Genomic DNA, 15,228 nt, shown 5'->3' with positions numbered 1-15,228 from the left:
AATTTCAGAGGAAGCAGCAATAGGCATATTGATTGCATCGCAGATTATCACGTTGTTTTCCAATACATTCCCGAAAGATATTTAGCCAATCTGGATAAGGCAAAGGTTACAAATATTATCCAACAGTTTAAGAAAGGATGAAGATGGAGAGTGGTGAACTACAGATCAGTAACTTGTCATCCGTGGTCGGATGTCTGTTGGGCTCGATTATAAAGAACGTGTTACTGGATATATAGAAAGTAATGGGAAAACTGGGGAGGATGATAATGCATCGATGAAACGAAAACCATAAGTGGCAAACATTTTTTGGAATGGTTTGAGATGATTCTTGTGGACGTAGGCAATGAGGAGCTAATGGATAACGTATAGTTGGATATTCAAGAGAATCTTTTATAAGAACTCTCCTACTAACATCATAAGAAAAGTTAAAGTGAAAGGACTTGGGAAGAATTGGACGGCAGAGTGGCACAGTGGTTAGCACTGCTACCTCACACCGCCAGAGACACGGGTTCAACTCCCGCCTCAGGCAGTTTCCACATTCTCCCCGTGTCTGCGTGGGTTTCCTCTGGGTGTTCCGTTTTCCTCCCACAGTTCAAAGATGTGCAGGTCAGGTGAATTGGCCATGCTAAATTGTCCGGAATGTTAGGTAAGGGGTAAATGTAGGGGTATGGGTGGGTTGCGCTTCGGCGGGTCTGTGTGGACTTGTTGGGCAGAAGGGCCTGTTTTCACACTGTAATGCAATGTAATCTAAACACAAGCAAATAGGAAACGAAAAATTAGGTTTACATTCATGTGAATGTAATTGAAATATAGAAGATGCCATGCGCATCTTCTAAACTGAGAGTATTGTGTACCATTTGGAGTCCCAATCTAAGATAGAATATACTACAGACGAACTGCAAAAGGTATTCTCCAGATTAATCCCTAAAATGGCAAGATTGTCTGATGGGGAAACTCAGCCTGTGATCTCGAGTTTCAAAAGATGAGAGGGGATTTTACTGAAACTTAGAAACATAGAGGGGAGACAACAACCGAGGGACATGGAGAAGTGCAAGCAGGAGAGACGAGGGAGAATCCCAGGATATTCTACATGGACAAGTAGAACAGAATAATCAGCAACAGTTCGTGTCCATTAGAAACCAAAGGGGCAATCTGTGTGTCAACCCGGAGAACATTGATAGATTGTTACATGTAAACATCACAGCTGTTTTACTTGGGAGAAGGAGGATACAGGTACAGAATCCGAGAAGATGGACTAGAAAGCTCTTGGAAAGAGATTTTTGTAAAATACAAGCGGCGGTTTGAGGCTTTGTCTGGTAAAAAAATGGACCAATCTGCAGGTCTGGATAATGTTGGAGTCAAGGGAGGAAAGACGCTGACTGGAAATTTTAATTAGAATCTGACAATAGGGGAGATGCCAGAGGACTGGAGAACAGCTATTATGATTGCACTTCACAATAAGGGTGGTAGAGATAGACCAGGAAACTCTAGACGAGCGAGTATTAAATCACTGCTCGGGAAACTACTGGAGAAAATAGAGAAGGAGAAAATTGAACTCCAATCAGAATGGCAAGGTTTGATCAGGGATGATCATCATGACTTTATCAGAGTGAAGTCACACGAATGGAGTTGATTCAATTAGTTTGAGGAGGTCGCTTATTTAGTTTTGATGCAATGCCTTTGACAAAGTTCCGCATGGGAAACTGAAAAAAATAAAGTAAAATCTCAGAGTATCAAGGATAACTTGAAAAGTTACAGCAAAAATTGTTTTAGTGTCAGGAGGCAAAGGGTGGTGGGAGAAGGCTGTTTGTGTGATTGGAGACCAGAGTCCCCTGGTGTACCACAGGGATCAGTGCTGTGTCCCTTATTGTTTGTAGCATTCATAAATGGTATAGATGTGAATCTGGAGGGGGAGTGGGTGGAGGGGTGGGAGATGTGATAAGCAAGTTTGTGTTTGAGACAAAGATTGGCCGGGTGGTTGGCAGTGAGGAGGAAGTTCTGATTTTACAGGAAAATACAAGTGGAATGATCAGATGGGCAGATCAATGGCAGATGGAATGTGATCCTGATAAATATGAGGTGATGTACTTTGGAAGGAGGAACCAGACATGGGGTGTACACAATGATTGGCAGCACACCAGGGAGCTCAGAGGGTGTTTCTCCACACATCCCTGAATGTGACTGAACAGGGTAATGGACTAGTTAAGAATTTAACCTTGGGTGGAACGTTTATTAATCAGGGAGTAGTTTATAAGTATTATACAGGGCTTGGTTTAGTCCATGATGGAGTACTGTATGTCGTTCTGGGAGCCAAATTATAAGGAAGGATGTGATTGTACTGGAGGGGGTTGCAGAGGAGATTCACCAGGATGTTCCCTGGAATGGACCATATCAGCTATGGAGAGAGGCTGCATAGGCTCGGGTTGTTTACTTTTGACAGAGAGGCTGAGGGGGATGTGATTCAGAAGGATAAGTTAACAAGGGGCATCGACAGAGTGGACAGACAGCAACTGTTCCTTTTAGACAGAGGATCAAGAACAAGGGAGCACACTTTTAAAGTGAAGGGTTTGAGGTTCAGAGAGGATTTAAAGATGACTTTTTCTTCACCCAGAGGGTGTTGGGGTCTGGAAAGTACTTTCTGAGAGGGGGGTTATCAAGGTTAACCTCTCAACTGTTAAAAGTACTTGGACAAGCACTTGGAAGTGCCATAACATTCCAGGCTATCAGCCTTTTGTCGGAAAGTGGGACTAATATAGATCGTGCTGTATTTCTGTTGGCACAGAGACTATGCTCCTGTGAGTATATGATGTGGAAGGTCAATGATTGAGCAGCTTTACACAAGAATTGATGGGTTTCTGAAGATAATGTTCACAAAGGTTATATGAGTGAACTGTTATAGCTTGTCAAATTATGTCAATGTGAGAAGTATGAAAAAGAAGTGCAGTTTTTTTCCAGTTTGAAACCAGAGAATGGAGAATGGGAAACAGGGAAATGGCAAAACTATGAATCCACTACTTCAGTTCTGTCTTCACAGTACACAGACAATACCAGGAAAACCAAGTCTGGCGTGGAAAACGAAATAGTACATGGAACATAGAACATAGTAAGTAAATGGTTTGGGAGAAATCATTGGGACTGAAAGTAATGGTCATAGACAACACTAACATAGATTTATGAAATGGGAATTATGTTTGAGAAACAGACTGGGAGACAAATGAAAGAGAAGCAATGGATGTAAAACGTGAATTTTCAGAAAGATTTTGGTAAAGCTCCAAGCCTAGTTTGCAAATTCAAATCTTCGTGGATTGGGGAGAATATATGGCCATGCTTCTAGAATGGGACAGCTGGCAGGAGACAGTGAATAGAAATAAACAGACTTGTGAAGCAACAGCCTGACACTGTCTGTAAGGTCTGATTCTGTGAGTATGACTATATCCCTGACACCCCATCACCTTCCCCGGATATCTCCTCTCTCACCAGCAGGACAGACAAAGCAGAAGTGGTGGCACCGTGGGATGCAGTTTGAAGGGAACTGTTCTGGGAGTCCTCAACAGTGAATCTGTATCCCATGAACTCTCATGTCGTTAGTTTACACATGGAAAGGAAACCTCCTGCTGATTACCATGTACCAGCCTCTTCCAACTGATGAGTCAGTACTCCTCCAGGCTGAACAACACTTGGAGGAAGCGCTGAGGGTGGCAAAGGCACAAAATGTACTCTGGGTTAGGGATGTCAATGTCCACAAAAAGAGTGGTTCAGCAGCAGCATTACTGATTGAGCTGGTTGGGTCCGAAAGGATATAACTTCTCGACTCTGTCTGCGGCAGGTGGTGAAGGAACCCACAAGAGGGAAAAGCCATATTTGACCACAGCCTTACTAATCTGCCAGCTGCAGAAGTATCTGTCCATGACAGGATCGGGTAAGAGTGACCACCGCATAGTCATTGTGGAGATAAAGTCACATTTGCGTATTGCGAATAACCTCCACCATTTTAGGTGGCACTGTCACCATGCAAAATAGGACAGACTTTGAACAGATCTAGCAGCTCAAGTCTGGGTTTCGATAATATGTTGTGCGTCATCAATAGCAGCAGAATTGTACTCCAGCACAACCTCATGGCCTGGCATATCCCCCTCACAACAATTACCATCAAGCCAGAGGATCAACCTTGATTCAATGGAGTGTGCAGGAGGGCAGGAGCAGCACTGGGAATACCTGAAAATGAGGTGTCTGCCTGATGAAGTCACCAACCATGACTACCTGTGTGCCAAACAGCATAAGCAGTTAGTCATAGACAGAGCAAAGTGATCCCACAAGCAACGGATCAGATCTAAGCTCTGCAGTCCTTCTACTTCTAGTAGAGAATAATTATGGATAATTAAACAAGTCAACAGAGGAGGACATTCCATAAGTATCCCCATCCTTCATGATGGAAGAGCCCAACACTTCAGTGCAAAAGTTAACATTCACGCATTCGCAACAATCTTCAGTCAGAAGTGCTGAGTGGATGATGCACCTCGGCCTCCTCTAGTGGTCCTCAACAATTCAGTTACCAGTCATCAGCCAATTTGATTCACTCCACGCGATATCCATATTCAGTTGGAGACACTGGATACCCCAGAGGGTACATACCCTGACAACATTCTGGCAATAGTACTGAAACGTTGATCTCCAGACCTTGTCACTGCCCTCACCAAGCTGTTCCAATACCGTTACAACATTTCCCCGATTACATGGAAAATTACCCCAAGTATCTCCTGTACATAAAAAGCAGACCAAATCCAATCCTACCAATACCACCGCATCAGTCTACTCTCGATCATCAGTAAAGTGGTGGAAGGTCTCAGTGCTTTCAAGCAGCACCTGCCCAGCAATACCCTGGTCAATGACGCCCAGTTTGGGCTCCACCAGGGCCACTCAGCTCCTGACCTTATTACCGTGGTTCAAACATGGACAAAAGAGCTGAATTCTAGAGGTGGGGTGAAAGTGATAGCCCTTTAAATCAAGGCTGCCTTCTCCCAAGTGTGGTATCAAGGGGCCTTAGCAACACTGGAATCAATGGGCATCAGGGGCAAACTCCCCTCTGGTTAGAATCTTACCTGACACGGAGGAAGGTGGGCATGGTTGATAAAGGTCAGTCAACTCAGCTCCAGGACAAGTCTGTAGGAGTCCCTTGGGCAGTGGCCTAGGCCCAAACATCTTCAGGGCTGCTTCATCAATGACCTTGCCTCCATTTTAAGGTCAGAAGTGGAGATGTTTGCCAATGATTGCACAATCTTCTGCAACATTTGTGGCTCCTCAGATACTGAAGCAGTCCATGTTCAAATACAACAAGATCTGGACAGTATCCAGGCTGACAAGTGGCAAGTAATAGTCACGTCACACAAATGCCAGACCGTGAACATCGCCACTAAAATACAATCTAACCTGCACCTTGGCATTCAATGGTGTTACTGTCACTGAATCCACAGTGGACTGCAGCGGTTCAACAAGGCAGCTCACCACCACCTTCTCAAGGGGCAACCAGGGACAGGCAATAAATGCTGGCCCAGCCAGTCACACCCAGATTCAGGAAATAAATATCATTTTAAAAAAATAACAGAGGAAGGTTTCTGGGATATCACAGAGATCGGTGCTCAGGTCCCAGTTGTTCACAATACCCATTAAACATTTGGTTGCAGGAATCAAATACAATATATCCCAACCTGCTGACAGAACTAAAGGATGTTGGATTGTGAGTGGGTGAGGAGATTGTAAAAAAGCTTCAAGGTGACTAAGACAAGTGGAGTGAATGGGCAAATACGTGGCAGATGGAGAGCAAGGTGGGTTGAGGTGACAGTGTGCCCTTTGGTGGGAACAAGAGTTTGCAGCTTTTCGTTTGAAAAAGGATTGTTTGAAACATGTTGATCTGAAAAGCGACGTATGGGCCTTTTTGTTGTTTCCTTCTGCGCGGCCCTTCGAGGTCCCTGAAGCACAGTGAGGTCTGAACCCACAAGGCAATACTGGGAATGGCATTCACACGCTGCCCAGAGTACATAGACCTACCAAGTGGGGAGCTGTAACATTGCAAAGGATCTGGATCTCCCTGCATACCAGTCACTGAAAGCAATATTGCAGGAGCAAGAACCAGATAGGAAGATCAATGATGTGCTGACCTTCATTTCAGGGGGATTTGAGTCCAGGAGTAAGGGTGTCTTACTGCAGCTGTAGAGGGCTTTGGTGTGACCCTATCTCAAACACTGTGCAGTATTCTGTGCAGATTTGGTCTCGGTACATAATAAAGGACAAACCTGACATTGAGGGAGAGCAGTGAAGGATGACCAGACCGATCTTTGTGATGACAGGCTTGTTGTGGGAGCAGAGTTTGGGGCGACTGGGCCTGTATTCTATGGGGTTTAGGAAAATGAGTGGAGATCTCAGTGAGATATATCAAGCTCTGACAGGGTGAGATGGATTGGAAGCAGGGATAATAATTCCCCTGGCTGTGGTATCTAAAACAAGGGTCCACAGTATTAGGTACAGACAGACCATTCTGCAATGAGATGACAATAAATGTCTGCACTCAGCGACTGGTGAACCTGGGGAATGCACTCGAACCTGGAAGCCAAGACACTGAAAATAAATACGGACGTAGAGACAGTAAAGGAATGGTCGGAGAGAAGGAGAACGATATGGAAATAAAGGGCTAGGTATTATTATATTGAATTGGGTAGCAAACTCGACAGACCAAAGGGACGAGTGCACTTCCTACTTTATAGCTTCCCACAGTTAATCACATTAAGGGATGTGTACAGTGTGTGGGAAAAGTGCAGTGTGTACATATTTGAACATGAACTGGAATGGGGAATGCTCAATGTGTTGTATGGCCTACTCCATTCCCAATGTTTCTATGTAGTTTGTAAATGTTGTCACAAGCTCACAGATGTTAGGAAGGAGGTCTCTGCAGGGTCAACAGGACTGTGTTTCTCATTCCCTTTTTCCGATACTGAGGCTGTGGCCGGGTGTTCTGTCCGGTTTTATCCTTTAGACCTCGGAACAGTTTCATACAATAGAATGTCTTGTTTGGCGGATTCAGAGACCATTGAAGAGTTTATCACATTCTGTGTGTCTGCAGTCACGTTTAGGCCAGACCAGGAAAGCACAGGAGATTCATTTTCTAAAAGGACATTTGTGAAGCAAATTGGTGTGAACAATCGACATTGGCTTGAAGGTCACTATTTACGGACACCAGATTTTGCATCCTAATATTTTGTCAATTGTGTTTAACTTCCACCAGCTGCCAGTGCATTAGCCTGGTCTGGATTAGTAATCCAGTGACCTTTCCACAGCAGCACCATCTATACATGGGGACCTATCTGAAATCATACTGAGCAGGTTATTTCTGTGCTGTTTGATAACTCTATCAAAAAGAACTCCCACCAATTTGACTGTCGAGGTGGGTCTGAGGGGGAGGTAACTGGTCAGATTGTAATTATAATCCTCTTAGGAACTGGACATAGTTGAGTAATTTTCCACATTACCAGGGAGATGTCAGAGTTGGAGCTGGAATGAAACAGTTTCCCCAGGGACACGGCTTGTTGTGCAGCACAAGTCTTCAGTCCTATTACAGGAATGGGGTCAGGGCCCATTGCCTTTTTCGTACGTACTGTGTTCAGCTGTTTTTTCATGTCACGAACAGCAAATTGAATTGGTTGAAGACGGGCATCTGTGATTCTGTGGGTATCATGGCGAGGGTGAGGTGGATCATCAACTCCACACTTCTGGCTGAGGGTGGTGCAGATACCACATCCTGGTCTTTTACACTGATGGACAGAGCTGTTCGATTACTGAGGGTGGGGATATTCGTGGAGCCCTTTGCTCCAGTCATTTGTTTAATTATCCATCACCATTTATGACAGAATGTGACAGGATTGCGGAGCTTCGATCAGATCTGTTGGTCAAATGTGGTAGCTTTAATGGGTTCACGTCAGGTTTAGGTTCACGTGGTTCTGACCCTGTCATGTTCACTCACAGTCATTACTGAAACATAGATCATATTGATGGTAATGGCAGACTGAGGAAATTATTCGAAGCTAAAAGTTACAGGTTGTGGTTGAATGCTGTTTTGCTTCTTCTGCTGTAGTCTACAGCACTACATAAATACGCAGTTTTGAGCTGCAATATCTGCAATGCAATTCTGCTGTCTGTCCCTTAGTTCACATCGAGACCCATTCACCCATCAGTCATGTACTCAGTGACCTACTCTGGTTTCTGGTGTGGTAACACTTCCATTTTCATACTCTCATTCTGCTGAGGGTCTCTCCCCGGATCAGGCTTTCAATCTGACACATTCTGCAAAACAATTAACTGTTTTTAATCAATTGTTTAATTCATCTGAATCTTTTTCCTTGAGTAATACCATTTTCTGTGTTTAAAGTGAATGAGTTTCCTCTGTTTCTCTCCCTGACCATGATTAAGACCTCTGTTGTGTCAGTGATGCCAGCCGTATGGAGTTTCAGAGCCAATGAATTCTCCGGATTCCCAATCATCTTACCACATTGTATGTTTCTTTTTTTGGTTTGATGCCTTATTACTCATGGTTGCCTTGTCCTGCCATGAGTATGTTTCATCTCCTTTGGGATGAATTTCTGATATCCTCCGAAATATCCCCAGAAATTCCTGCTTTTGCTGCTCCATGGTCTTTCCTGCTCAGCTCCCCTTCCAATTAACTCTGGCCAGCTCCTCCCGCATGCCTTTGAAGTTACATTGCACATTTATAATCACATTACATCAAGAAGAGAGCAATAGATATAAACCGAAAGAAGGAGCTTTGAGAGAAGAGACACAAAGAATAATTGGTAAATTTCTTAACGAGATACAAAGAGAGAAAGAGCGAGACAACATAGATGAGGAAATGTGAAAAATGAGAAAACTAGATCATCGAAAGAAGTAGATGCATATCCCTCAATGTTTTGGCAATTCCTGTGCGCTGTGGTCCTTTGTATAGTGCATGGACAACAGAGCAATGTGTTCAAATGCTGGCTCTGATGCCAGAATTTTTATTTCCAATAATATGACAGACACTAGCTTTGGAAAATATCCAACAGGCCAACATATTGAATTCTGGTAGAAAGGGGATTAACTGAAATAAGTTGGGACACCAGAAGCAAGCATTTATAACACATCCTGATAAGAAGGAGAGATTGGAGTGGAGAATTCCAGAAAAGGAGGGATCGTTGAGAGAAAGGGAACATATCATTTTAGATGAGAATCAAATGATGTTTTAATGTTTTATAAATTCTTTACATCATATGCATCACTTTTTGTTAACTGTGTCTCCGTTATTCATTTAGAATGTGTTGTGCACATATGAAAAATGTTACTTATCTGCACACATACATTGATTAAACAGTGCATATAAAATCATTGTTCCACCATTGAAACTGTCCTGTTGTTGTGTTACGCGGATACACGAACACCAACTAGCCACCAAAAGACAGGACGCACTATCACTATGTTCCATACATACAGACAAAGAAGGGCACCACTTTGACTGAGACAAAGTACACATATACTAAGACACGCAAGGACATTCTGAGAGGAAAGGCATTCTGACCAGAAGTCCATCAATAAACACATCAATTTAGATCCTATCTACCTTCTCTTGTAAAACAAAAGAACTGGAAATGACATCACCCATCTTAAGAACCCAAGACCTAAAAATAGAGAGGCGCGACATACCATCAGCACTTCAGCAGAGACTCTCACTGATGATGTTACCTAGTCATAGTATCGAATCATCAGAAAACAAACCTTCAAGCACAGCGAGCTAACTTGCATACATACAAACTGTTATTTTTCTTTTATTAGTGGAATTTGGGAGTTCTTTGTCACTCATGTCTTAACAGATTACGAGGTGAGGTGAGCTTTCTTGGGTTTGTGGTTTTAATGAACAGAAGTGCTCGACATAGATGTCTCCACAGTTTGGGGCCATGCCGTAATGGACTGGGACAGATTTGAACAGATTTCAGGTAGAAAATGTCCCAGCAAATTCCAACACGTTGCAATTAGAGACCTAGATCTTCAAATAAAACCGGTCTGAAAATCTGTTTAATTTTGTTTACTGGTGGTTGTTTAAATTAAAAGTGAGGGAAAAGGCTTTTTAAATTACTAAAGAGGTTCCCAAATTTGCCAAGAAAGTTTAGAAAGACAGAAGCAGGACATTTTTTAGAATTAGCAAATAGGTTGGAATTGGGTTTAACCAGGGACAAAAGGAAAGCTGAAATTGTAATGGATTTGGTCAAGCAATTTGATGTATCAAAGAAACAGACAAGTGCAGTCGAGTTAGAAAAAACTTAAATTGCAAATATGGCAACTGAAGTTAGAAGATAAAGAAAGAGACGGAAACAGAGAGAGAAAAAAGAGGAGAGGAAAAAGAAAGAGAGAGAGAATTTGAGATTCAGAAGTTGGGAATTAGACAAGAAAGTTGAATTAACAGGATGGAGATGAAGGGAGAACGTCGGGATGTATAGAAATATATTAGTACCTTGCCATATTTCGGTGAGAAAAATGTCAAAACTTTTTTTATTTCATTTGAAAAAAATGACTCGGCAGATGACGTGTCCAGTGAACTTGTGGGGAATGCTCGTTCAGACTAAGCTGGTGGGCACAGCTGGTGAGGTATGTACAGCGCTGTCAGATGAGGGATCAAGAGATTATGCAGGTGTCAAATTGGCTATTTTGATTGGCTATGAAATGGAACCAGAAGCATGTAGACAGAGGTTCATAAAAATAGAGACGGAACCAGGTCAGACTTATGTTAAGTCTGAAAGAATTAACTTCAGTCATTTTGATAGTTGTGTGCTGGACTTAAAAATAGATAAGACCTGTGAGGCTCGAAGGGAGATTATTATGCTGGAGATGTTTAAAGACTCACTTCCAGAGATGGTAAGAATTCATGTGTGCGAACAGAAAGTTCAAGAAGCGAGAAGCGCGGCAGAAATGGCAGGTAAATATGCATTGGTGCATGAGATGAAATTTAGCTTCCGGGAGAATTTACATGCAATGAGGGATAGAAATTGGGAGAAGGGAAGTTCACACATTACAAAGCAAACAGTAGCGCACAATAGTTTACCACAGGTGAAAAAAGAAGCCCAAAGGGGTTGAAAGGAGGTGAAAGGCCTCAGGTGTTCTCAGTATAAGGGAGTGGAACACAGAAAATGACAGTGCTGATGGTTTAAGGAGGGCACTGGGAAAAGGTGTTTTCATTGAAGTAAGCTGGGACACACTGTGATGATCGTTGAAGGAAGGCACTTTGGGGAAAGATGCGGTAGAAGAGGCTAAGCCAGTGGCATTAGTGAAACTGGTAAAGGAGACCCCAAGTAGAGCCGAGGAGCTGCAGGAGAGTGCACAGCCGAGGCAGGGTCTGGGTATGGAGTCGGTACCTGATCTCTGAAATAATTCACCTCTGTAGATAAAGTTTACTTAGAAAGATCGGGGGAGAAGGACAAGAAGTTATAATTTTGTGAGATGTGGGATCTGCTCAGTGTCTAATAGTTGAGAAGAGAGACGCTGGAAAAGCACAAAAGATCAGGCAGCATCCAGACAGCAAGACAATTGAATATCAGGCAGAAACCCATCGTCAGGAATTTGGGGGGGGGCGGAGACAAGGGGGCTGAAAGATAAATACGAGGGTAGTAGCTGGGCTGGTGGGAGGGTCACCGGGAAGGCGATAAGAAGATGTAGGTTGGAGTAATAGTGATATATCGGTTTGGAGGGTGGATTCGGTAGGTGGGAAGGAAGATGGCCAGTTAGGGCAGTTCAAGAGGGCAGTGCTAGGTTGAACGGTTGGATATGGGAGAGGTTGGTGGAGGGGAGATTTGGAATTTGGTGAAGTCAACGTGGATGATGGTTCTAGTTTGAGGGTTCTAGTTGTCCTACCACCTATCCACAACACCCTCCTCTCCGAGCTATCACCATCACACCCCACCTGCGTCTACCTATCGCCTTCCAAGCTATCTTACACCCAGCTCCACTCCCACTCTCCTATTTATTTCTCGGCCCCCTTCCCCCTCCCTTACCCCACCTCCCACTTTCCTGATGAAGAATTTATGCCTGAAACGTCAACTCTTCTGCCCCTCAGATGCTGCCTGGTTGGCTATGCTTTTCCAGCCCCACACTTTTCAACTCTCACCTCCAGCATCTGCAGCCCTCACTTTCTCTCGGCCTTTAATAGTGAGAGATGAAAGTATTTTCACTCTTTCTGACATATTAATCAAGATCGTAACAATTTGTGGAATGGGGTTAGAAATTAAGTATTCCCTTGTGTGACATCAGGATGGAATGCCAAATCAAGGTTGGGGCAGTAACAGTGACAGTGAGTAACAGAGTGTCATTTCCAGGAATATAGTTTATTCTTGTGAAAGATTTAACAGGATCCAAGGTGGGAGTGGCACCCCTTGTGTTGGAGAAGGCAAAAGGAAAACTAGGGAATTGGGGAGTTAAAAGAAAAATACCCAGGATTTTTTCCAGACTGTGTAGTAACAAGATTCCACTGTCATAAGTTAGAGCAGGAAGGAAAACTGAAATAAAAAGCCAAAGGAGTTGATGCTCAGTGAACTGACACCCTGTTTGATGTCACGGTGCAGGAAAACCTAAACAGGCAGAAGATCAGGCAGAGGGGTTTAGTCCTGAAAGGCTAATGGACCTACAACAGATATATACACACACATTCACACACACATTCACATGCACACACACAGAAAAGGAATCAGAATATATTGTCGAACATTATTAACTTAAAGATAGAATCATAAAATTAAAATGGAGACCCCGATAGGTTACTGCAGAAGGGAAATGGGCTGAAGTGCACGATATTGTGTTAGCAGTAACGTACAGTGTTACGGGTAGCACATAAACTAACTGCAGGGGGTCACCTAGGTGGACAGAAGAATCAGGTTAAGGTACAGAGGAATTTCTAGTGGCCTGGAATGCACAAGTACGTGTTTTTTTTGTTGTTGCACATGTCAAACATTATAAACGATAGGTCAGTCACAGGCAGTAATAAAACCAGCACCTTTGTTACCAATTCCTGCATTCGAAGAACATTTCACGTAGGTTATGATTAGTTGTGTCGCTCCCCTATCTAAAAAAAAGTTGGAAACCATTATTTGCTAGCCATAATGGATGTGTCTACCAGATTTCCAGAGGCAATTCTATTATGGAGTGTTAAGGTAAAAAGGGAGGTGGAGTAGTTGGTATCTTTCTTTACTCACTGTGGGCTCCGCAGAAAGATTCAGTCAGACCAAGGTCTCATGTTACCGCTCAGCTGTTTAAGGAAGTCATGGATAGCTTAGGCATACAGCAGTTTAAATCAAGGGCGTCCCATCCTGAATCCCAGGGAGCCTTGGAAAGTTAGCATCAGACGCTGAAGACCATATTAACAGTGTACTGTCAGGATTACCAGAATGATTGGAATGAAGGTGTCTCATTGAATTGTTTGCCATTGGACAAAAATTATTTGCCCCAAATAAATCTACTCAGTTTACTTCCTTTGAGTTAATATATGTACATGAAGTGAGAGGTCCTTTGAAATTAATTGAATATAAATTGACAGGACCGAAGTCAGAGATCTCACACTCGGATTATGTATCTGAGGTGAGGGAGAGATTAGATGGAGTAGGTGAGTTCGCTAAACAGCACCTGAAGGGCACAGCATAGAATGAAGCAAGTGGCAGATAAAAACTCTGAAATTTTGACGATTTCCTGTGGGGATGACGTATTAGTATTGTCACCAGTGATAGGAATTCCCTTCACAGCCAGGTTTAGTGACTCAGGAACAGAGTTACAGTCAGATGAACAAATTGTGCAGTTTAGCTGTATGATGTAGTGACCTTTCGCAAGTGATTTAAAGCTCACACGTTACAGTTGGCAGAGCATGTTGAACGATTACAAGAAGCAAACTTGGTAATAAACTTAAAGAAAACAGAATTCACGAAGGCAGAGGTGCCGTTCTTGGGACATTACATTAGACATGGAAGATTGACCCCATGGAACACAAAGACGAAGGGCTTTGAGGAATTTCCACAACCATCCTCGAAGAAAGAGGTGCTTCGATTTTTGGAACTGAGTGGATTCTATCGGAAGTTTGTTCCAAACTTCAGCAGCGTATTGGCACCACTGATGGACTTAGTAAAGAAGAACACAGAATTGTGGTGGACAGAACAATGCCAGGAGGCATTTGAGAATTTTAAAGCAGGATTAATCACCGCACCAGTTTTAGCCATACCAAATATTCTGAAACCCTCGGGATATAGGGGTCGGAGATGTATTGATTCAGAAAGATGATGATGGGATTGAATGGCCAATTGGCTACTGGTCAAAAAAACTCAATATCCACCAGAAACAAAATACAACATCTCCATTACTGAAAAAGAATGACTAAGTTTCGCACTGGCCTGACAATATTTTAATGTTTATGTGACAAATAAATTGTTGGAGATGGTTGTGGACAACGACAAACCTCTCGCGTTTTTTGGAATATTTAAAGACCAGAATATGAGAATATTTCATTGGAGTCTTATCACGCTGACTTTAAACTGACACAATGTACATGCTGTGGGTCCTAAAATGTGATAGCAGATGTGTTATCGCGGATTTAAAGGAACAGGTGTTGATAAGATTTGACTTATCCCAGTGTTTTATATGTGTGCAAAATTAATATGAATGATATAAGTGAGATTAATACTTTTGTATTTCATAATAATGGGATTAAGAATTAGAGGAAAGGAAACGAAGCCATCTTTTCATTCTGATGGTTCTTTTTTTTTCTGAAGGGGGGTGGTGTTATGAAGCCGAAAGCAGGTCAGGTCACTTTAAGACAGAACGGGTTTTGTTGAATACAAAGTACAGCACAGATGCCAGCTAAATATCTGATTGTTCCATATGTCACAATTAGCTGGGAAATGATACCTGGGTTTTGGTTGCTGTTTTGACAACAATTCAAATACAACCAAAGAGTTTAAATAACGTTCAGGATACCAGAAGCCAACGGAATTTGAATATTATTGTTTGGGTACCTGGAAAGCAATCAAATGTGAGAATTATTGTATCATTGGAAGTATATAAATCCAGCATTTTGAACACTCGAGGGAGAGCCACTGCCATCCAACAGCAGAGTAACTGCTGTAGAGCAGGAGTGCTAACTGACCATCCCAAACACTCTCTATCAAAGATACATGTTCATGTAAA

The sequence above is a fragment of the Chiloscyllium punctatum genome, chromosome 12 (genome assembly GCF_047496795.1).
Source record: "Chiloscyllium punctatum isolate Juve2018m chromosome 12, sChiPun1.3, whole genome shotgun sequence".
NCBI lineage: Eukaryota > Metazoa > Chordata > Chondrichthyes > Orectolobiformes > Hemiscylliidae > Chiloscyllium > Chiloscyllium punctatum.
The sequence above is the reverse complement of the archived record's forward strand: the minus strand, read 5'-3'. Positions refer to the sequence as shown.